Source organism: Schistocerca nitens, chromosome 1 (assembly GCF_023898315.1).
Source record: "Schistocerca nitens isolate TAMUIC-IGC-003100 chromosome 1, iqSchNite1.1, whole genome shotgun sequence".
In the NCBI taxonomy this organism is placed as follows: Eukaryota; Metazoa; Arthropoda; class Insecta; order Orthoptera; family Acrididae; genus Schistocerca; species Schistocerca nitens.
Window position 1 is genome coordinate 1,299,109,393 of NC_064614.1, and position 23,550 is coordinate 1,299,132,942.

The 23,550-nt window shown below is 43.0% G+C and overlaps 1 protein-coding gene across 6 annotated transcripts in view; it reads left to right on the forward strand.

Annotated features, from left to right (window-relative positions):
• The window catches only part of LOC126202245 (phosphofurin acidic cluster sorting protein 2), a 732,246-nt gene that overhangs the window by 343,832 nt on the left and 364,864 nt on the right, over nucleotides 1–23,550 (forward strand). The window lies entirely within an intron of this gene.

Below are 23,550 nucleotides of genomic sequence, written 5' to 3' on the forward strand. Positions count from 1 at the left end.
TACACGCTCAGTAAACAAACCTCTGATGAATCGTGCAACTCTTCTTTGACTGTTTCCTGTCTGTTCTATGAATCCAATTAAGTAAGGATCCCAAATGGATGGACAGTACCTCAGAATTGGTCGATTTGACGTGATTTTCTCTGGGCTGGGGTTCTTGCAATAAGTCTGAGTCTGATGGCTGCCTACCCAATTGCTGAATTCACGCGGTCGTCCCACCTTACGTCGCTACGGGCAGAAACTCCTAAGGTGCTTGAAGACCGTCACTGATTCCAGTGACTGTTGTTCGCCGCTTACCCCTTAGCTGAAAGTCACCGGAAATGTTCGTGTATTTATGCGCATCGAGTTTCTTTCTGTTTACAATCAGCTACCAATAACCTGATGGAAAGTATGTCAAATCATAAGTATCAATATTCTAATTCACCCACGGGTCGATAGTGGCACGGTTTAATACAATTGCTTATGCATCTGTACTGATCTAGACTTGGGCTCTTTCAGCATATTTAGATTATGTTTATTTTTGTATTTCTTCAACTCGTTGCATAAATAAGGGAACAGTGCGAATTGCTTTACCACAAATTATCTTCAAGAGACAATAATTGCTAATATTACGGTACACCACGCCTAGCGAACGGATGTACTTACGCAGAAAGCCTGCTTCCAAGTATGAAATGAAGTGTCTGTTACACAGTGCGTAACAGAAGTTTATGTGAAATACGCTAAGCTCTGTGACTTTTCTTTCTTTTCGTGTAACGGATTAAAAGGCGTTGGAATGCCAACAGACATAAAACAGGACTCAGCTCACCAAGGGCCAGAGCCGTTGTCAGGAATAAATTACCGCCCGTGGGTGTTGCGATGAACTCAGCGGTGGCCTCGCAGCACTGGGCGCTGTTTCCTCCCCTCCCCTCCCCCCTCCCCACCCTACACACACACCGTGCAGTAGTCCTTTTTCCTGGGTTTATTGCTTAAATCTTCTGGAGTGATCGTAGGCTACGTAATACGTGCACAAGGTACATCAGCAATATTACTACACGTCTTGGAGTTATCCTGAATGTTAATATAGTCGCAGTAAGCACATTGAACCGTGTATAGCTTTCAATTAGGAATTCCTTCCTCTCTTTTTGTCCCCTTGATGACTGATAGTAGTACCTGGTCGAAACGTTCCTAGATCTTGTTCTAATTTTCAGCCATTTCTTTTGCCGCGAGATGCATTCTTAACTTTCTAATGCGGCGGTTGGTGTCTGTTTCGTTCCTTTTGCACATGTGGTATGTTACTTTTAAGCTGAACGCATCTCACTTTCAGGACATTTTTGTCGATGTTTCCTGTACAGTATTCATACGAGAAAAAGCTAATTTTACAGTCTTAGAGCCATCTGAAACTGTCTTAACTGACTGTTACCTTTCCGTATGTGTTGGTCGTATCTTGGAAACGTCAACTAGTTAGGAATTTCTACATTTCGTGTGAGACGCTTCAGAAAACGTAATTGCGGGACGCAGGTCAAAATACCTTCTGTTTCCATGTCAGTTAAGTGTCCTGGGTTCAGTTCTAGCTTGGTCCTATGATTATTTCCACGTTCAGCCGTAGCTTCCCCTGCAACTTGCTAACTTACGTAGCCAGCGGTCACCGGCTCTGTACACTGTGCACTGCATGAGGAATCAGTCTCCACTGCATTGTGTCTGTCTGCCGTCTCCTGTCAGTTGACTGCATTCAGAGTTTCCGCCTCCTTCTTTACGTTCTCTTCCCACTTTTTTATTGACCTACCCAGGGTTTTTTAAAATGTAGGCAATGAAAGCTTGTTTAGGAAGTCGAATGTCTGGCACACAGATTACGTGATGTGTCCGCTGGAATCCTCTGTTCTTTGGATTTTGTAAAACGTTGGGCTGGTTCATGATCTCATAATCTGTCATCATAGTTTCTTGCTCTCTAAGTATCTCCGTCTCTCACCGGCCTTCAGATTCTATTCATAGCCATTCTTTTGTATGGCGGAACCATTTGTATCTCCCTGTTAGTTAGTGTCCAGCTTTCTGAACCGTAGAGGACAGTAAGGCGTTCAGCGGTATTGTAGATCTTCACTTCCGCAGAATGTGATATGACCTTAGACTTGAACGTATCTCTTAGGGAATATATACATTGGACGCATCAGAGATTCTTTCATTTACATCTATTGGTATTTGATTATAGCAATTGTACCAATTTCCAAGGTACCTAAACTGATAAACGGACTTGAACTTTTGCCTGTCAACTGTGAAGTTCTCTTGAACATATTTGGTCCTCCCTACTTGTATATGTTCTGCTTTTGTTTATTGATCAATAATACTGCCTTACTATGGTTACACTTTCGTACATATACCGGAGATCTTGTTCACTCTCACTCACTAATACACTGTCGTCTGCGCAAACAAATGTCTCAAACATGTTACCTTCCATTCGCAGCCCATTACACTCTTCAACTTTGCTTTTATCGGAAGACTTTCTCCAGGATAGGACTAAGCAGTACGCGTGACAGTGCCTCTTCCAGTTCTTAATGTCGCTCTTGACTCACTCATGCAGGCTCAATCTCTTCTGTGAATTTGACCTTCGGAACTCCTTCAAGATTTTGTAGAGACCGTGTCAATGGATATTTTCGTAAGCTCTTTGAAAGTCTATGAACACTACGAGTATTTCACAGCGTTTCTCAAGAATTCGCTTAAGAGCAAACACGTTGTCAATAGCTTAAGGTTTGCATGGAATCCATTCTGATAGTCTCCCTTGATATTTTCTGCAAATTGTTTTAGTTTCTCGGAAATAATTGCATAAACGGGCTAAGGGGAAGACAAATCCCGAAGGCAGGAAAAGGCAAGCTATTTCCAACAGAACTATGCCTAGTGAAGCAATGCGATGGTTTCAGGACAGCTTTTCATGTTAAAACAATGCTGTCGAAGAGCCGGACACTGTCAACATTAAATGTACTGTGCTAGTGCTACCTCATATTGCGCTAAGTGTATGTGGTTCCCAAAATGCCACCTCATTAAGTAAACGATGCAGTAGCTTTTCACTGTAAGCAGGTACTCGTAACATGCTGATGCGTTGCTTGTGAGGAAGCGAAGATCGTTGCGCTGCTTATAACAGACACATTAATATCAGACTAGCCTCGTCATTCTCACCACGAACCACACGAGCTCAGTCGGTCAGTCTGCTCGTGCGAACATTAATTGATCGTGGACCGACTATCGCCTGCAGTGCGCGGGAGGCCTCTGCCCGAATCGCTGCCAGCGCTGAGTCTTGGATTGTCTTCTCCTTTCGTCTTTGTTAAAACGTGTCATTGGCCGCGTATCATCTGAGTTGTATTTGCACCCTAAAACAAAAGAAAACAAAACACGGCAAGATGACGTCGGTGAGTTGCCACCGTAGACCGAACGTAAACCAGAGACTGAGGGCGCTGCACGTCGTTTGCTGAACAGAGTTCTTCAGATTAGCGTTTCCGCTGCTGGGCGTGATCGTAGTTCTCGATCAAAAAATGGTTCAAATGGCTCTGAGCACTATGGGACTCAACTGCTGTGGTCATAAGTCCCCTAGAACTTAGAACTACTTAAACCTAACTAACCTAAGGGCATCACAAACATCCATGCCCGAGGCAGGATTCGAACCTGCGACCGTAGCAGTCGCACGGTTCCGCACTGCGCGCCTAGCACCGCGAGACCACCGCGGCCGGCAGTTCTCGATCATCGGAAATTGCTTTACTAAACGTTGGTTCAGTGAATAGCTCTATCCGTGCTTCCACAGTGATTTTAGGACACTTTATGAAGAGTGCCTAAGTATTCCTGGATACGTAGGGCATGTTCTGAGGCATCAGTGGATCACCAATTTAATATTGGAAGGCAGCGTGGAGGGTAAAAATCGTAGGGGGAGACCAAGAGATGAATATACTGAGCAGATTCAGAAGGATGTAGGTTGCAGTTGGTATTTGGAGATGAAGAAGCTTGCACAGGGTAGAGTAGCGTGGAGAGCTGCATCAAACCAGTCTCAGGACTGAAGAGCACGACACAAGAAGGTATGAAAAAAGTGAGAAATAAGGGAGGAGAATCATTTTCTGTACTCTTAAGGGACTAAAGCTGTGGAGATCACTCGCTTCAGAATGCATCTCCTGCATGGTGGGGGCTACCTGAGTGAACGGAAAATTTAACCGCCTTAAACGTAAACGTGTCTGTGTGCCACGAAGAGCGCTCAGGTGGGCCATCCACGTCGAGACAGCCGACTGAATGATTATTGATAATCGTCGTGGGAGGACAGCATTTGCAGCCGTCCACAAATCTGTGATCTATCGCAGGGTTTGGTCCATCGCCAACTGAGAGGCAGATAGTAGAAACAGGAACGGTTGCAAATGTCACAATCGAATTCAAGGAATTTCGAAGAGGAAGGAGAAGACCGTCTCAGCCGTATAGTAACCGTCGATGAGACTTGGGTCTGTCACAGGCTAAGCAGCGGACCGCGGTTTGACAACATCCGTCTCCGTGTCCTCCAGAAAAGCTCAGGAGCAGAGATTCTGCAGGAGTGTTACTGAAAACCGTATTTTCGTATCTGAATGGCCCAGTGCACATTCGTGACAAGTCTAAATGTCAAACACCCGATAGTGAGCGAGATCTAAAATCCAGAAGCAAGATGGGGGGAAAGAGAGAGACGGAAGATGTCGGAAGTGTGAAATTTCTTTTTTGTCAGTATAATGCTAGCACGCACACAGCTACGAAACGATTCAGTGAGTTCAAAAAGTTGACTTTGGGCTGCTGGTAGACCCATCGTATGGTTGTGACGTAGCTCCAAGCGATTTACATCTTTTTGGTCCAAATGAAGGAACTGCTGCATAAATGAAATTTTTCATCTAATGACGAGGTTGTGGTGGCGATGCGAGAGTGCACCTGCACGACCCCCCGGAAATGCTTCCACTGCGGAACTGGGAAATTTGTCGAGAGGTGGACCAAGTGCAGAAAGTTTGAGGGGAAATTGTGGAGGAATGATGTTACCTACCAAAGAAGTTTCTCTCTAAAAATATTTGTCTTCACTTTTTAACTTGCCCTCGTCACGCGAAGTCACGCCAGACAACGCATGCGATGTTCTTTAGCGCGAAGCACGCTCTACGCAGGCAGATGGTTCTTAAATCCGTGACGTCACACATCACTGCCTTGGTGGACTGAAGTGACGTCAGCGGTGGACCCTGGCGTCCGTCCAGCTCGGGCGAGTGAGTGCGGGATTTATTTGTTTGGGGCCGCCAGTTCTCACGAGCGGCGGCGTGAATTACCACGAGAAGGCGAGCTCGGCTACGGTGAATCACGGCAACAAACACCATTACTTGGGTACTGCTGGCGGAGAATTGCAACTACTCAGCGACGGCCTTCAACTTCGCTGCAGCTTGTCCGTTTAAGTGGTACTAACTTGGCTGAGCAGTGACTCGGCAAACTACTGCCATCACATCGGTTTTCTGACTTGGCTTGCCGGTCCATTTCCTCGTTTTACGGTGCAGCATGTAACAGCTGTTCGCCTACAGCGTTTCTGTATAAGGAAGGGAACATTTTTCTACGTTGTCCTCAAGACGTCAGTGGCGGTTGTTAGTCGTAATACTAAATGTAGGAGGAAAGGAAGATTAGACCGTCTAATCGTCACCGAGCTATTTAAGCGTGGGGTGTTGCTCTGATGAACAAAAACGAGCGTTTGAGAAAAATACGAACAGCGTAAGTGTCAATAAGAACACGCTGATTTGAACCCCCTCTCTTTGGAGAACTAATCAAGTGTGATTAACCAGCGTTCCACATGCAGCTAAAGGAACCCCACAGCTAATGGTGGAACTGTGGTATCTTGCGGGGAGGGGGGGGGGGGGGGCTGCGATCAAATTTCCAGTGGCATCTCTCTCAATACGCCAGCGACTGAAATAATTCAGTGATTCAGATATGAAAGCGACACAGAGAACTAAATAATAGAAAATAAAACGTGTTCGAGGTCCGGCAAATTAGCAAATAAAGTTATTTTGTTGCTATGTTTGAGATATGGTACTGTACGTTCATTTAGTACGTTATTCAGTGAACTTTCAAATGCAGTTTGTGTGCTTCCATATAATTTTAATAGGCCAAATGAAATTCTTCTTCCTCTAGAAATCTTCGTCAAAAGCCTTGGTTTGATTTAATTGTTTAGGCCTTTAAAGGCATTTATGACCATTTGATGCTATCAAGAGTTGGCTCAGTATACTGCCAGTACTGCAGCATATACTCCAATAACCCGGGATCCTTTCTTGAACGAAGTGATCTGCAGGCAACTATAAGTAGAGTTCTGTTTTTGGTTGATTACTACTACTAGATAGTATGAGATATATTGTGAAATGTTTACAGTAGTTATGATACAACTAATAACCGTCAGCATGTTTGTAAAAATAACGTGGAATGATGGGACAGTCGTAATAATAAGTACAATAACAGCATCTGATTTACGCCGTTGCTTAAATTTGATGGTGTTGGACAGACATTTGTGGGAGCATATCTGCTGAGTGCGCGACTGTGGTTTGTGGCCCTGCAATCTTGTAACTATTGAGTTGATTCAAAACTTCGTAGCGTTTTTGTTTCGCTTGTTGGTATTCCGGTTGCTGTGGGTTTGTTTATCGATTGTCCTTTTTTTGTTTGTAGTTCAGTGTTACTATTTGAGTTTACATATTGTCAGTTTGTGAAATGGAGATAGTGAGCGGAGCTGCGGCCGCTTGAAAATGGAGTCTCAAGTGGTGAAATCCGAACATTTCCCACATATTCTTCACTTACAGTTCAGTAGACGGGAGCCAGAAACATTTGCACCGTGTATGGGGATAATGCCAGTGGACAGAGCACGGCAAGAAAATGGTTTTCTCGTTTTAAGGAAGATCGTTTCGATATTAGTGACTCTCCACGTTCTGGAAGACCTTCGAGGTTTGACGAAAATCGTTTTAGAACATTAAACGACAGTGATACACGTCAGTGTGCGCGAGAAGTGGCAAATGTGATGAACTGCGCAACATTTACGTGCCATGGGGAAGGTTCAAAAATCGGGTCTCGCATGCTCGAAACCAAAATCACAGAAATGAGCACGTGGCCAGATGTGCATCACTGCTTGCTGGTCATCAGTTGGCTCCTGAACAACACCGGCCTTCCTGTACCGTACCGTACCGTATCGTTACTGGTGATGAGAAATGGTGTAAGGAAAAGAGGGGAGTGGTCGAGTCCAAACTCGACCTGCGCGCATCCACAAAAGATAATGTTGTCCGTGGGAAAACGGCAGTGTGGTGTGCTACGAACAGCTTCTCGAAGAAGAAACCATTACTGCTGACGTTTATTGTCAACAGCTGTGACGTCTTGTAGACGCAATCCAAGAACGACGACCGGGATGGCTGCGTCAAGTGAAAACTCCACGACAACGCCCGGCCGCATCCTGCTAGACTTACAACACCATGCGTTATTTGGATTGGGAAATCATTCCGCAACCACCTTATTCACCTAATCTCGCGCCTTCAGATTTTCTCCTCTTACGCTGTCCAACCTGACAATCAGAGCAGCCGTCTCAGGTTGTTTGCAGATGACGCTGTAGTTTATCGACTAGTAAAGTCGTCAGATCAAAACAAATCACAAAACGATTTAGAAAAGATACATGTGTGGTGCGAAAATTGGCAATTGAACCTAAATAACGAAAAGTGCGAGATCATCCGTATGAGTGCTAAAAGGAATTCGTTAAACTTCAGTTACACGATAAATCAGTCAACTAAATACCTAGGAATTTCAGTTGGGAACAGCTTAATTTGGAAGGAAGACGCAGGAAATGTTGTGGGGAAGGCTAACCAAAGATTGCGTTTTACTGGCAGGACACTTAGGAAATGTAACAGATCTCGTAAGGAGACTGCCTACACTACGCTTGTCGATCGGTCCTCTTTTCGAATACTGCAGCGCGGTGTATTATCCTTACCAGATAGGATGGACAGAGAACATCGGGTTTTGTATCATCGCGAAATAGAGGAGAGAGAGTCACTTAAATGATACAGGATTTGGGATGGGCATCATTAAAACAAAGGCGTTTTTCATTGCGGAGGAATCGTCTCACGAAATTCCAATCACCAACATTCTCCTCCGAATGTGGAAATATTTTGCTGGCGCCAACCTACATATGTAGAAACGATCACTATGATAAAATAAGGGAAATCAGAGCTCGTACGGAAAGATGTAAGTGTTCATTCTTTCTGCGCGCTATACGAGACTGGAATAATAGAGAATTGTGAAGGTGGTTCGATGAATCCTCTGCCAGGCACTTAAATGTGATTTCCAGAGTATCGATGTAGATGTAGAACCTTCAGGGAACTTCTTTTCAGGGTGAAAATGCGCTCCGAACGTGGTTCGACGACTTCTCCTCAAAACGACGTTATTTCTGCAGTCGCGGAATCGAAACGCTACCCCACTATTGGGAGACTCTTGTAAATAGTGAAGCAGAATATATCATTAATGACTGAAGTCTCCGTTATGTGTATATGTTAACTAATGGAAAAAAACGCTTACAACTTGTGCACCAACGCAGTAGTTGAACAAGTTCCACGCATGTTATCTCAGTGAAGTCCTCATTCCACAGAAACAGTATACACTTCTATTAGAAAAAAAGTGTATATCGCATAACTAGGCAGCTATGAGAGTCAAAAACTATTAGAATGCGTTAGAAAATTCACCATGTACTCGCTGTGGACGTATTTGAGTTCCTCTGTCTTGCTGTCACACCCTTCTGTAGGGAAGCAGCCTACTCACGCCGTATAAAATTCACATCAGTCTTTCCATTGTGTGCCAGCCAGTCCGCTGTAACTAGCTCTGACGTCATAAATGTTGCGGAATACTTTAAAAATCCAGTAAATAACCTGAAACGTTTCTAGCATGTCAGGAGTAATACTAAATCAATATGTGTTGAATATCAGTTCAATAACTTTAACCATTTTCGAAATTTGGACGTTTTTCTGTAAAAATCATTGGTGCAACAAGAAAGAGCTAGAAACCTAAAAATTTATATTTAGATTCCTTTTGCATAATAATTTAGTAGAAACAGTATTCTGGATCTCACAAATTACAATTTTAGTTGAAATTCATGATTTTCTGGTTTTTATCTTAAAAATTAAGGGAAGCAAGATAGATTAAGTAGGCGATTAAATAAAGCTAGGATGTTTAAATTTAAGTAGAAGGGAGATTCGCTATAATCATAAAGATGTGAGAAGTTTCAACTGAATAACTATAAAACTATAGCGATAGCGTATCTCCAAAGGGCAAGTTCAGAGCTCGTCTACTGCTGTAGTGTAGTTAAATTAATTATCTCGCCCAAAATATTTGACTTAGCCACGTCAGACTTTTATTATGATTACTTACCTGTGTGCTGATTGCACATTGAAATTGAGAGCTTCATCGGCCATCAGCAAAGGAAGCAATGATTTATTCGATAACTTAAAGTGATGCATTACTAGCCGAGCGGCTAGTCGGGAGAGCAGATTTGACCAGGCGTTCCCTTAGCCGTCCGCACCGCGGCTTTATATGTAAGAACGCTGCGCGAGGAAGAAAGGCCCCAGTTCTCTCCAGACGCTGAATAGCGCACCACCTGTGCCGGGAGTAAATTACTCGGGATACGCGTAACCATAAAATCGTTTTTGAGTGGAGTGTTAATTTTGGGATGACGTTAATGATCTATCTTTAGTTTGCGTATGTCGTATTTTCACGTGCCGCCGCAGGACAGACATTCTACCATTATTAGCGTGGCGTTTGATGAACATTATCATCAAATTATGGCGATCGTTCACTTAAACATTTAATTTGAACAGTTATAGTTGCATCAGCGCATTAGACTCTGAACTGCTCTGGTAGTTGGATTGTGTGGATTCTCTTTGGTCTGTGACTCAGAATATAGTGAACATTTTAGAGAGAATGGTTTTTGGTTATGAATCCCAGACAATCTCCTAATTCCTCAGAGCTATAAGCTGTAGCTATAAATGTATTTCTCAGATGAAGTGGGCACTAGGAATTCTAATTACAGGCTTCACATTTTGCTAATCACTTTCTGGTTGCCAACATTGTAGTTAGAGAGCCAGTGTTGAGAACGGCAAACAACAGCATTAAATAAATAATAGGAACATTAAACTATTATTCCACACGCCGCCCCACACTTCGTAGAGGAGATAGCAGCTTTTTACGATACAGAATAGCAGATTATACGTGACGAAGCCTCCCGAACGTTTGTGTTTGCACATCCAACTTCGATGACGTGATCTGTTGGGTTGCGTGTGGAAACCCTGCTTCAAACCACCGCTCCACCTCGCTAGGTGAATGCCGCGTAACCCAGAACGTAATCTCGGCGAGCTTTGAACCCGCGTTGCGGCGCGATATTAACTGCTGTTTGCCAGGCTCGTTGCAGCGGGAATCGATGTGGTGTGCTGCAGTCCGTAGGAAACTACGGTACCGTGTTGGAGCAGCGTCGTCGTATTTCACTGGCAAACTGCGACCTCGCCACTGGCTAACCCGTGGCGGTCAGAGCGTGTGGAGGCAAACTGTGTGCTCAGCGGAACGCAAGGCTGGCCGCACAGCAACGCATGCATGGCTTGCTGACGCGTTGCCAAGGCGTCCGGTAACCGAGAGAGACTGCTGCGTGCGGAACCCTCCCTGCCACTGTGGTCTCCCGACTCCAGAACGGCAGTGCGCACGCCCCGAGCAATTCCGCTCCAAATTCTTGTTGTTCTGTCGCGTAGCACGCTTGAGAAGCAACCCCAATAGAGGAAAATGCTCGCAAAGGTGGGGCCTACCAACAGGCGGTCACAGGCGCTCTTAATTGAAAGGCGCCTCCATCTTCTTCGACTCGTTCCGTAAAGAATTTTCTGAGATAGTGGGCGTAGTAGCTTCGTACATTGCTAAAGTTCTAATGACTGAAATCGATTGGCGAGGTGATCTTGTGGAGAACTTGTAGCCCTGATTTCATGTGTACTAGTAAAGTTAACACTACGAATTTGACAAGTAATAAGTTATGTTTCATCGCCAGGTGCATACGAAAGAGAGAACTGTGTGATATGGCAGAATCGTTCGCAGTTCATTTGCCTTTCATAATATCTGCTCCGCGGAAGCATTGCGTCAGTAAGGACTGCTTGTCACAGGCGGTACTCTGATAGTGTCAATTCGGGTCAGTACTTTCCTTTTTACTGCAGGTGGAGAAGCGGTGCAGCCGGGTTTGTAAATGCAAATTCAGGTTTATTTTAATGTTTGATGACGGAATGGACTGTTAATACTAATAAGTAAAGCACTGGCCAACCCGAAGATTCTTTTGAATACCACAGTGCTTTCCTAGACATTTTCGTCGTGGATGGAGATGGCATGCCGTTGCAGTTCGTTTGGTTTCTTGCTCCAGTTAGCTTTTCGTCTGTGTTGCACACGTGGGCGGTATGCGCAGTGCGTCTTATTTGGTAACAGACTTGTTTGGCCGTCACTCGGAGTACTTGTGGCTGATAACAGTAATGCCCATTTCACTCTTCGTCCTCAACCTTACACGTAGTACATCGGTTCTGTCTCGGTTTTTTTTTCCAGCAGTATTAGTTGTTCATTACCAGTGATGGCACCACGAATAGAGCCGGCCGGAGTGGCCGAGCGGTTAAAGGCGCTACAGTCTGGAACCGCACGACCGTTACGGTCGCAGGTTCGAATCCTGCCTCGGGCATGGATGTATGTGATGTCCTTGGGTTAGTTAGGTTTAAGTAGTTCTAAGTTCTAGGGGACTTATGACCACAGCAGTTGAGTCCCATAGTGCTCAGAGCCATTTGAACCATTTTGAACCACGAATAGATTTACTGCTGAAGACCTGAATGATAGTAATCTCGTGTCTGGATTTACTGATTGCCACAGAAGAGCGACACGATGACGCAGTACTGCGCTGTTACCATAGCGACGGAAACCCCATCACATCTGAGAGTTTTTATTTTGCTTTCTGTTTTATTTTGCACATGGTACGTCCGAAATATTCGGTAAACGGTCTCCGAAAATAAAGGAAACCAGAGTTACAAACAAAATACGCTTACTGGTCTGTAGAGTAATCACCGTCAGCTGAAACGTACGTCTGACATCTGCCGTAAAGCTGGCGTGAACTGCAGGCAAACGCTTCTTGCGGAATCTCTGGAAGCACCGCGCTCACGCGCTGTTAGATGTCCTCAACGCCTGCGCGCTCAACTGTCATGCTCAGTGCGAGGTGACTGTTCTTCACCACCCTCCTTATTCTCCAAATGGCGTCGGCAAACTTCTTTTTCGTAACCCGCCTTAAATTAGCACTGAAGGGCTTCCACTTCACAGACGTCCGGCCTGACCACGGTGCTAGGAGCGAATGCACAAGAAGCCTTTCCTGACAGTTCCAGGCAACTTTACAGCCGATGTCAGAAGCGCGTTGTAGCTGATGGTGATTACCTTGAAGGCCAACAAAGGTAATGTGTTTCTAACTCTTGTTTACTTTATTTTCAGAGACTATTCACCGAACTTTTCAGGCGGATCTTGTACATAAAGGAAAGACGACTTCAACGGGTAACATTTGGTACGCCGTTAGACAGAAACAAAGTAGTAGTTAATCAGTACGAAGCGTGTGTGTAACACAGCAAACACGTATAGCAGCCGCCATAATGGTTCGCCACACGTCCCCTAACGCCTACATGTTTTCGGTGTGTGTGTGTGTGTGTGTAGTATTTTGCACACCAGAATTCCCAGTGTGTTTGGTAAACGAGCGTCACAGGCCATTAGACCTCTCTCTCTCTCTCTCTCTCTCTCTCTCTCTCTCTCACACACACACACACACACACACACACACACACACTCCCTCCCTCTCCCTAGTACCGAAGAAAAGTGTTGTAGAGACTGTTTCTGTAGGATGAAAATTAATAAGGAAAAAATCGTGGGGATGAAGATTTAAGCGGCAGTGTAGCCATCGGTTGTATTTCATCTTGTCCTCAAAGTATTCACATTTTGTACAAGTGAGTTTATTAATTGTCACACTTATTGCTGGAAAAGCCATTCAGTAATACGTAACGTAATTTATTAATCAATTAATTTTGCTCTCTGTAAATGAGTTTTGTGTGATATTGTTTGTATTTAATTACTGATTGTCGTCACTGAGATTGAATTTCCAGTTATGGTTGTGCGACATTATGTATGTTGCAGACTGAACAAATATTTCGTTTGCAGATAAATGAATGGATTGGCCAACAGATTATGTAAACACGTGCCACATGGAGAGAATAAATTTTCAGTTTTGCGAGTGGCTGGGCGCGTTATATCAGTACAATAAAATGAGACAGTCCCTAATTAAAATATAATTTGCTTAACTTAGCCTTCCAGCGTGAGCGACCAGTGATGAAGAGAGAGACAAGAAGCATATTACAGAAAATGCTTTACGTGTTTATGAAGCACACTCAGAGATCATTGATGCCTCAGGGTGTGTCCTATCAGCCGATCCCTTCTTTTAGCCAAGTTTTTCCATTAGTTGTCCGATCTGTTCTACGGAATTCTCCGGTGACAACTTTTGTCCTCTTCTGTCTGTACTGTTCATCGTCCCCATCTTACTTCCGTACAGTTGTACATATACTTTCAGGAAGCGCTTTATATTACATGTAAACATATCTGTATTTTTCGGGACTGCTTTTCTTCTATTAACTGGTATGCATTTTATATTTTCTTTACTTCGGCAATTCCGTTATTTTAATATTACTACTACTACTACTACTACTACATATTTTTAGTGCCTCATTTCCTAACCTAATGCCCTCAGGATCACCTGATTTAATTCGACTGCATTCCAATTGGTGTTAAAAGTCCTTTAGCCGTCTGACAGAATTACGTCATCTGCAAACCTTAAAGTTTCTATTTCTTCTCCCAGGACTTTAATTACCTTTTCTAAATTTCTCTTCGGTTTCCTGTAATGCGTGCTCAGTATAGAGATTAACATGGAGGATAGGCTACAACCCTGTCTCATTCCCTTGCCAATCATGACAACGAAGTACATTGTTTTAAAAAGTTAGTACAGAGAAAAAACAAACCAGTAATGTTTCAATACAACATTAGTAGCCGGCCGGTGTGGCCGTGCGGTTCTAAGCGCTTCAGTTTGGAACCGCGTGACCGCTACGGTCGCAGGTTCGAATCCTGCCTCGGGCATGGATGTGTGTGATGTCCTTAGGTTAGTTAGGTTTAAGTCGTTCTAAGTTCTAGGGGACTGATGACCACAGATGTTAAGTCCCATAGTGCTCAGAGCCATTTGAACCAACATTAGTAGGGTTCTGATTGACATAGTCATTTCGTTCAAATATCTGGGCGTAACGTTACAAAGCATGTGAGGGTTGTGGTAGGGTAGGCGAATGGCCGACTTCGGTTTACTGGGAGAATTCTACAAAGTGTGGTTCATCTGTATAGGAGGCAGCAATACTACGCTGGTGCGATCCATTCTTGATCACTGCTAGAGTGGCTTGGATACGTACCAGAACGGATTGAAGGAAGAGATCGAAGCAATTTGGAGGCAGGTTGCTAGATTTGTTACCGGTAAGTTCGAACAACACGTGTTACGGAGATGGTTCGGGAACTCAAATGGGAAACCCTGGAGGGAAGGCGACAATGTTTTCGGGGAACACTACTGAGAAAATTTACAGAACCTGCATTTCAAGCTGACTGCCGAAGAATTCTACTACCGCAACTATACACTGCGCGTAAGGACCAAGAGGATAAGATACTAGAAATCTGGGCTCATACGGATGCGCATAGACAATCGTTTTTCCGCCGCCCAGTTTGCAAGTGGAACAGAAAAGGAAATGAGTGGTGGTAGTACGGAGGACGCTCCGCCCTAACACCATATGGGGGGTTGCAGAGTATAGAGGTAGATGTGAATGTAAATTTTTGGTTATGTTGTAGACCATACTTTAGAAAACTCAAAAAAGAACAGCGGTCTTAATTTTCTCACGTTATCTTAGGTAGTGATCCGTACGAATGTCTTCTTCTTTCTGCGTTCCCCGGTTTTCTCAGTATCAACACATTACCTGCATTGTTTATTCCTACAGCAGTCACTGCCATAAACCTTCATAGGGCACCAATCCTTTGCAAGTAAACAGTGATTTGTGAAACATGTTTCGACTAGCACCGTCTACCAATGACAAACCATTCTCTCACCAGTAACGAGAACACACCCAAAGCGTCGAGATAGCCGACTAAATGCTTACTTGGGAAGACTCTCCCAAAATATTGTTATACTGTAGCGTTTGTAGAATTGTATGTGGCAACTGCAATCAAGTGGTAAGATCGGAGAGAGAAAGAAACGACTTCGTTTGAGCAGGGCATTCCCTTTAACGGATGGTGGTAACGGTTTCATCTTGAACGATAGCACTGCCTTAGAAAGCGTCGTACACTGGAATACTTTTCAGACTTCAGCCTCTATCCAGACCCGTAACAGAAGTTTTACATGTTTTCTTCTTCCATTTTTAAATTATGTTTTATGTGCTGCCGTCTTTATCTGAAATTTCAAAAATTATCCCGCAAAATTAAGGCTTTTTTTTCACATTTTAAAACGTGGTCTGAGGTACACGCGGTCATGTACCTAGGAACAAATATTCAGCTGAAATTTAAAAGCGTTTCAATCTAAATAGCTTCTCATTACTATATTTAATAGTCAATCTGTTACACTATTTCTGTACTGCATACCAATAATCGGCGAGTGAAATAAAATTAATCGGAATTATTATCGAGAACAAGTTACAACTTAAATATATTTTGAAACAACCTAAGGGTAACTAATACAAATTTCCATTCTGAAGACAGGTAAAATTGCTAAGACATCAAATAAACTCACAGTCAGTTCATTTGCTAGTATTAAACGTTCGATGTTATAAGAACTTCTTGTGCACGACCGATGAAGTAGGGTTTGACTTGCCACAAGTTATCTAAAGGGTGCTTGTTTTAACTTGTTGTTGTGGTCTTCAGTCCTGAGACTGATTCGATGCAGCTCTCCATGCTACTCTATCCTGTGCAAGCTTCTTCATCTCCCAGTACCTACTGCAACGTACATCCTTCTGAATCTGTTTAGTGTATTGATCTCTTGGTCTCCCTCTACGATTTTTACCCTCCACGCTGCCCTCCAATGCTAAATTTGTGATCCCTTGATGCCTCAAAACATGTCCTACCAACCGATCCCATCTTCTAGTCAAGTTGTGCCACAAACTTCTCTTCTCCCCAATCCTATTCAATACCTCCTCATTAGTTATGTGATCTACCCACCTTATCTTCAGCATTCTTCTGTAGCACCACATTTCGAAAGCTTCTATTCTCTTCTTGTCCAAACTGGTTATCGTCCACGTTTCACTTCCATACATGGCTACACTCCATACAAATACTTTCAGAAACGACTTCCTGACACTTAAATCTATACTCGATGTTAACAAATTTCTCTTCTTCAGAAACGATTTCCTTGCCATTGCCAGTCTACATTTTATATCCTCTCTACTTCGACCATCATCAGTTATTTTACTCCCTAAATAGCAAAACTCCTTTACTACTTTAAGTGTCTCATTTCCTAATCTAATCCCCTCAGCATCACCCGATTTAATTTGACTACATTCCATTATCCTCGTTTTGCTTTTGTTGATGTTCATCTTATATCCTCCTTTCAAGACACTGTCCATTCCATTCAACTGCTCTTCCAAGTCCTTTGCTGTCTCTGACAGAATTACAATGTCATCGGCGAACCTCAAAGTTTTTACTTCTTCTCCATGAATTTTAATACCTACTCCGAATTTTTCTTTTGTTTCCTTTACTGCTTGCTCAATATACAGATTGAATAACATCGGGGAGAGGCTACAACCCTGTCTCACTCCTTTCCCAACCACTGCTTCCCTTTCGTGCCCCTCGACTCTTATAACTGCCATCTGGTTTCTGTACAAATTGTAAATAGCCTTTCGCTCCCTGTATTTTACCCCTGCCACCTTCAGAATTTGAAAGAGAGTATTCCAGTCAACATTGTCAAAAGCTTTCTCTAAGTCTACAAATGCTAGAAACGTAGGTTTGCCTTTTCTTAATCTTTCTTCTAAGATAAGTCGTAAGGTTAGTATTGCCTCACGTGTTCCAACATTTCTACGGAATCCAAACTGATCTTCCCCGAGGTCGGCTTCTACCAGTTTTTCCATTCGTCTGTAAAGAATTCGCGTTAGTATTTTGCAGCTGTGACTTATTAAACTGATAGTTCGGTAATTTTCACATCTGTCAACACCTGCTTTCTTTGGTATTGGAATTATTATATTCTTCTTGAAGTCTGTGGGTATTTCGCCTGTCTCATACATCTTGCTCACCAGATGGTAGAGTTTTGTCATGACTGGCTCTCCCAAGCCCGTCAGTAGTTCTAATGGAATGTTGTCTACTCCCGGGGTCTTGTTTCGACTCAGGTCTTTCAGTGCTCTGTCAAACTCTTCACGCAATATCGTACCTCCCATTTCATCTTCATCTACATCCTCTTCCATTTCCATAATATTGTCCTCAAGTACATCGCCCTTGTATAAACCCTCTATATACTCCTTCCATCTTTCTGCTTTCCCTTCTTTGCTTAGAACTGGGTTGCCATCTGAGCTCTTGATATTCATACAAGTGGTTCTCTTCTCTCCAAAGGTCTCTTTAATTTTCCTGTAGGTAGTATCTATCTTACCCCTAGTGAGACAAGCCTCTACATCCTTACATTTGTCCTCTAGCCATCCCTGCTTAGCCATTTTGCACTTCCTGTTGATCTCATTTTTGAGACGTTTGTATTCCTTTTTGCCTGCTTCATTTACTGCATTTTTATATTTTCTCCTTTCATCAATTAAATTTAATATTTCTTCTGTTACCCTAGGATTTCTATTAGCCCTCGTCTTTTTACCTACTTGATCCTCTGCTGCCTTCACTACTTCATCTCTCAGAGCTACCCATTCTTCTTCTACTGTATTTCTTTCCCCCATTTGTGACAATTGTTCCCTTATGCTCTCCCTGAAACTCTCTACAACCTCTGGTTTGGTCAGTTTCTCCAGGTCCCATCTCCTTAAATTCCCACCTTTTTGCAGTTTCTTCAGTTTTAATCTACAGTTCATAACCAATAGATTGTGGTCAGAATCCACATCTGCCCCTGGAAATGTCTTACAATTTAAAACCTGGTTCCTAAATCTCTGTCTTACCATTATATAATCTATCTGATACGTTTTAGTATCTCCAGGATTCTTCCAGGTATACAACCTTCTTTTATGATTCTTGAACCAAGTGTTAGCTATGATTAAGTTATGCTCTGTGCAAAATTCTACAAGGCGGCTTCCTCTTTCATTTCTTCCCCCCAATCCATATTCACCTACTATGTTTCCTTCTCTCCCTTTTCCTACTGACGAATTCCAGTCACCCATGACTATTAAATTTTCGTCTCCCTTCACTACCTGAATAATTTCTTTTATCTTGTCATACATTTCATCAATTTCTTCATCATCTGCAGAGCTAGTTGGCATATAAACTTGTACTACTGTAGTAGGCATGGACTTTGTGTCTATCTTGGCCACAATAATGCGTTCACTATGCTGTTTGTAGTAGCTAACCCGCACTCCTATTCTTTTATTCATTATTAAACCTACTCCTGCATTACCCCTATTTGATTTTGTATTTATAACCCTGTAATCACCTGACCAAAAGTCTTGTTCCTCCTGCCACCGAACTTCACTAATTCCCACTATATCTAACTTTAACCTATCCATTTCCCTTTTTAAATTTTCTAACCTACCTGCCCGATTAAGGGATCCGACATTCCACGCTCCGATCCGTAGAATGCCAGTTTTCTTTCTCCTGATAACGACGTCCTCTTTAGTAGTCCCCGCCCGGAGATCCGAATGGGGGACTATTTTACCTCCGGAATATTTTAACCAAGAGGACGCCATCATCATTTACTCATACAGTAAAGCTGCATGTCCTCGGGAAAAATTACGGCTGTAGTTTCCCCTTGCTTTCAGCCGTTCGCAGTACCTGCACAGCAAGGCCGTTTTGGTTAATGTTACAAGGCCAGATCAGTCAATCATCCAGACTGTTGCCCCTGCAACTACTGAAAAGGCTGCTGCCCCTCTTCAGGAACCACATGTTTGTCTGGCCTCTCAACAGATACCCCTCCGTTGTGGTTGCATCTACGGTACGGCCATCTGTATCGCTGAGGCACGCAAGCCTCCCCACCAACGGCAAGGTCCATGGTTCATGGGGGAAGGTTTTAACTTGAGACGACTAAATATCTCGAAAACGACACATCGTAGGAAAAAAAAATGTTGTAGGTGTAACATTACTAGTAAAGGGGACCTCTGTCTGCGCTAAAACTGGTCACCCCTTAACCATCCCTCCTGCGTGGACGGGCTCAATTTCGTATTTTCATATGGGAACCCCCCTCCTATTTTTACTGCATATTTGGATTCTACGCCAAAAAATACGTACGGTTTACTAAAACCATTGTATTCCAATTGTGACAGATGCGTTGTAATGACAAATATCAAATGTGTCTGTTTTTGCAATTAAGAACCGACGCATTTGATCCTACATTTCATTTACGATGCAAGTGGAAACCTTCCTATTGCAATGGTTGATACTGATGTTCAAACGTTACTTGAGTGTTTAGATTGTCCATTACAAATAATATAACTAGACATTGACATTTCTGGTAAATAAGCTACTTCTGTGTAACGTAGAATTCTGTGCCAGGATGATTGATGTCGATGCGTGTTTCCAGACAACTGCCGTGCACTCGTGCTGTTGGCTAACGGCGAAATACAAACGATAACCATTGTAATAAAAAATGTACGTAAGTGATGGTGACAGGCGTACCTGCCGTGGATATTCACCCAAATGCTGAGAGGCGATGGAACTCGCCGAAATGAATCATACCATTGGGGACAGAATACCTGGGTCACGCTGAACATATTTTCTAAGCAGAACCTTATTGTGGTGTATAATCAAATTTACAACACTAAAGTAAATTACGAACATAAATATCGACCATTTAGAATACAAAGGTTTACTTTCACATCGTAAATGAAATGTACGAGGGCGGTTCAGAAAGTAACCTCCGATTGGTCACAGTGCGGGTTGTGGGGGGAGTAGCGACGCCATCTGTGCGTTCACGCACTCAACAGGTCAGTCGGCATCAAGCCGTGGTCGAGTGAACGTCGTACTTGCGCTAGTTTAGTTTTTGTGGCAGTTTGAAATGTGTGCTGCAATAGAAAACCCATCCAAATGTGAAGTGCGTGCTGTCATAAGGTTTTTTACAGCCAAAGGATATTCTGCAGCAGCTATTCATCGTGAGCTTTGTGCCGTGTACGGACCAAGAGTTATGAGTGAAGGAGTTGTCCGTGAATGGGTACGTTTATTTAAAAGTGGACGAGAAAACGTTCATGATGAAGAGAGGAGTGGTAGACCATCATTGGTGACTGACGAACTCGTTCAGACAGTTGATGCAAAAGTTAGTGAAAATCGACGTTTCTCAATGTCGGAGTTGTCTACTGGTTTTCCACAGATTTCTAAGACTCTCTTGTACGAGATAGTGACAGCAAGATTGGGTTACCGTAAGTTCTGTGCACGATGGGTGCCCAAAATTCTTACCGACCACCACAAAACTCAAAGAATGGCCTCTGCATTAGACTTTCTGTCACGTTATGAGGACGAAGGAGAACCATTGTTGAACAGAATCGTGACCGGTGACGAAACCTGGATTAAGTACGTGAACCCTGAGACAAAAGAACAATCAAAGATGTGGGCACATTCAAATTCGCCTACCAAACCAAGAAAAGCCTCGCAAGATTTTTCTGCCAGAAAACTGATGGCAACGGTGTTTTGGGATGCCAAAGGGGTGTTGTTGGTTGAATTCATGGAACGTGGTACGACCATTAATCAAGACGTGTACTGTGAAACAATAAAAAAGTTATGACGGGCTATACAGAACAAACGCCGTGGTATGCTGACTTCCGGTATCGTTTTTTTGCACGATAACGCCCGTCCTCACTCTGCTCGCAGAACAACGGCCCTTCTTGAGTCCTTCAAGTGGGACGTTATCAACCATCCACCTTACAGCCCAGACCTGGCGCCAAGTGATTATCACCTCTTCATGCATTTGAAGAAATGGCTCGGGTCACAGCGGTTTGATGACGACGAAGAGCTCAAAGATGCGGTCACAGGCTGGCTCCAGGCACAAGCGGGTGATTTTTATGCAGAAGGAATTTCAAAGCTTGTGAAGAGATACGATAAGTGCCTCAATCGCTATGGAGACTATGTAGAAAAATAGTGCAAAGATGTAGTTGTGAGATGTATATATTAAAATATTTTTATTTAACTTGGTGTATTTTTTTAAATCAACCGGAGGTTACTTTCTGAACGGCCCTCGTAGAATCAGATGGGTCGCTTCTGAATTGCAAAAACAGACATAAACCGGATATTTGTCGTTATGGCGCCATCTATCACGAATGGAATACAATGGTGTTAGTAAACCGTACGTATTCCTTTGGCACAGAATCCGAACATGCAGTAAAAATAGCAGGGGTGGGTCTCATTTGAAAAAACAAAGTTGACCCCGCCCACGCAGTATGGTTGGCGAGGTGGTGGCCAGTTGTAGCACAAAAGAATGTCCCCTTTACTAAGATGAAAGTTCCACCAACAACATTTTTTTCGTACGATGCGTCGTTTTCGAGATGATTAGTTGTCTCAAAATACAAAATGATAAAAATATATAGCATTTTAGTCACTGTAAGATTCTGTACCTGAATAATTAACAGTATTTTACGAATAATATATTACAAAGCACATAAATGTGTAGAACGCGAAATCGTACTTAAAATGCTATGCAAAACGCAACCCTGTGTCTAACAAAAACAAAAAACAACTGTAGAAAATGACAGAAACTGCGTATAGCTGTCGCTAGTGCGCCTACCTTCGTGTTATTCGAAAATCAGTCACTAGGATGAAGTAGCAACCAAACAACACCGTGTCGCTAGGTATACTATCCTCTAGGTACATCACTGCCCTCCACTGACATCACAGTCAACTGTGCATGATTCCTGGGTCATGGACCGCTAGACTTTCCCCTCACAAATTCTTAATTTCAATATTTCATTAGATTTCAAAAATAGCTATTGGAAATCACAGTTCCTATTTTCAAAAGTTGATGGTATTACTAAGTCATTACGGGATCCAAAACGAACAAATTTTTCACGTTCGTCAGCAGAAAATAAAAACAAAATGTCCTCTATGCAGACTCGATAGATACACAGGAAACTAGCTATGGACTAGTAACGCAATAAAGCAGCGAACATTGGAGAGCGATGTACTTATTAAATTCCTTCAGCAAGGTATGAAACGCAAGTTCTAACGATAACTGTTTGTCAAGTAATTCGTAGAATGTAACTTCTTCTGACGAAAGAGGAAACAAAAAAGTCCACATCCTACGTTTTCAAACGTACGCAAATCAAGAAAGCTACATTCTTCAAATTATCTGTCTCGTGGATTTATTGTTAGTGTTGTTGTTAGTGTTGTTGTTAGTGGTGGTATTGGTTTTGGTGTTTGTTTGATGCACTTCTTCACGCTAGTCTATTCTGTGTAAGCCTCTTCATCTTTAAAGACCATTGGAAGCTGCATGAGGAGAGAAAATTAAGAATATAGTATTCAGAAGGTTGTCTGTAATTTCGTCAGACATTACTGTTTCGGAACTTCCTGAAAGGTGGAGTCAGGTTTTGGGAGCTGGGTAATAGTTTATATTCGTCTTGTAAGCAATATTAGACAGCTCCGTGTTTCTTGAACACGAAATTCCGGGTCATGTGCCTGCAAAAGTTTTAAAAGAAAGAGAAATGCAAAAGAAAAATATTTGCCTTAACTAGTCAGTATAGAGAGTGAAACAGAACTGTAAATGGCAACATCGTGACAGGAATACGAAGGATGCAATGATGACAAAACAGCTGGTAAACGTATGTATGCGATCAAATAATTTCCGAATGGGAAAGTAGAATTTGGACAAAGGTGTGCATAAAGCCAGGGAGAGCAGGCAATGAAGGACTGTTTGTCATCTGAGAAAGCACAGTAAGTGACAGAACTGGATTTCACTTCACGGTTTTAATTCAGCGGTTGCTCATGTAGAATATTTTATTTTCGTCATGATCGTTTAAGAAAGATTTGTGTGACAAATTTAGGATGATGTTTAACCATGCTTGACAGAGGACTTGCTGCGTTGGATGACGGCCGTGAAAGCCACTGCCATCTGTCGTCGGCTGGTTGAACAACTGCGCAGCCGGTGTAACAGAGCGCTGCTATGTAGAGGGCAGTGGCGGCGGCCAACATGCCGGCTGTTTTCTAGTTATTGTGGAAGACGTTAGCGTTAACTGCCACCACAATTGCGTGGTAGCTTTTCAGATGCGTGTTTTATTCGTAATGTTTGCGAGGAAGCACAACATTTGTTTTGGTGGACTTTAAAGAGGTTAGCCGGAAAACAAAAGCACAGACAAACCGATAAAGCCACATATTCAAAATAATTTTTGCACG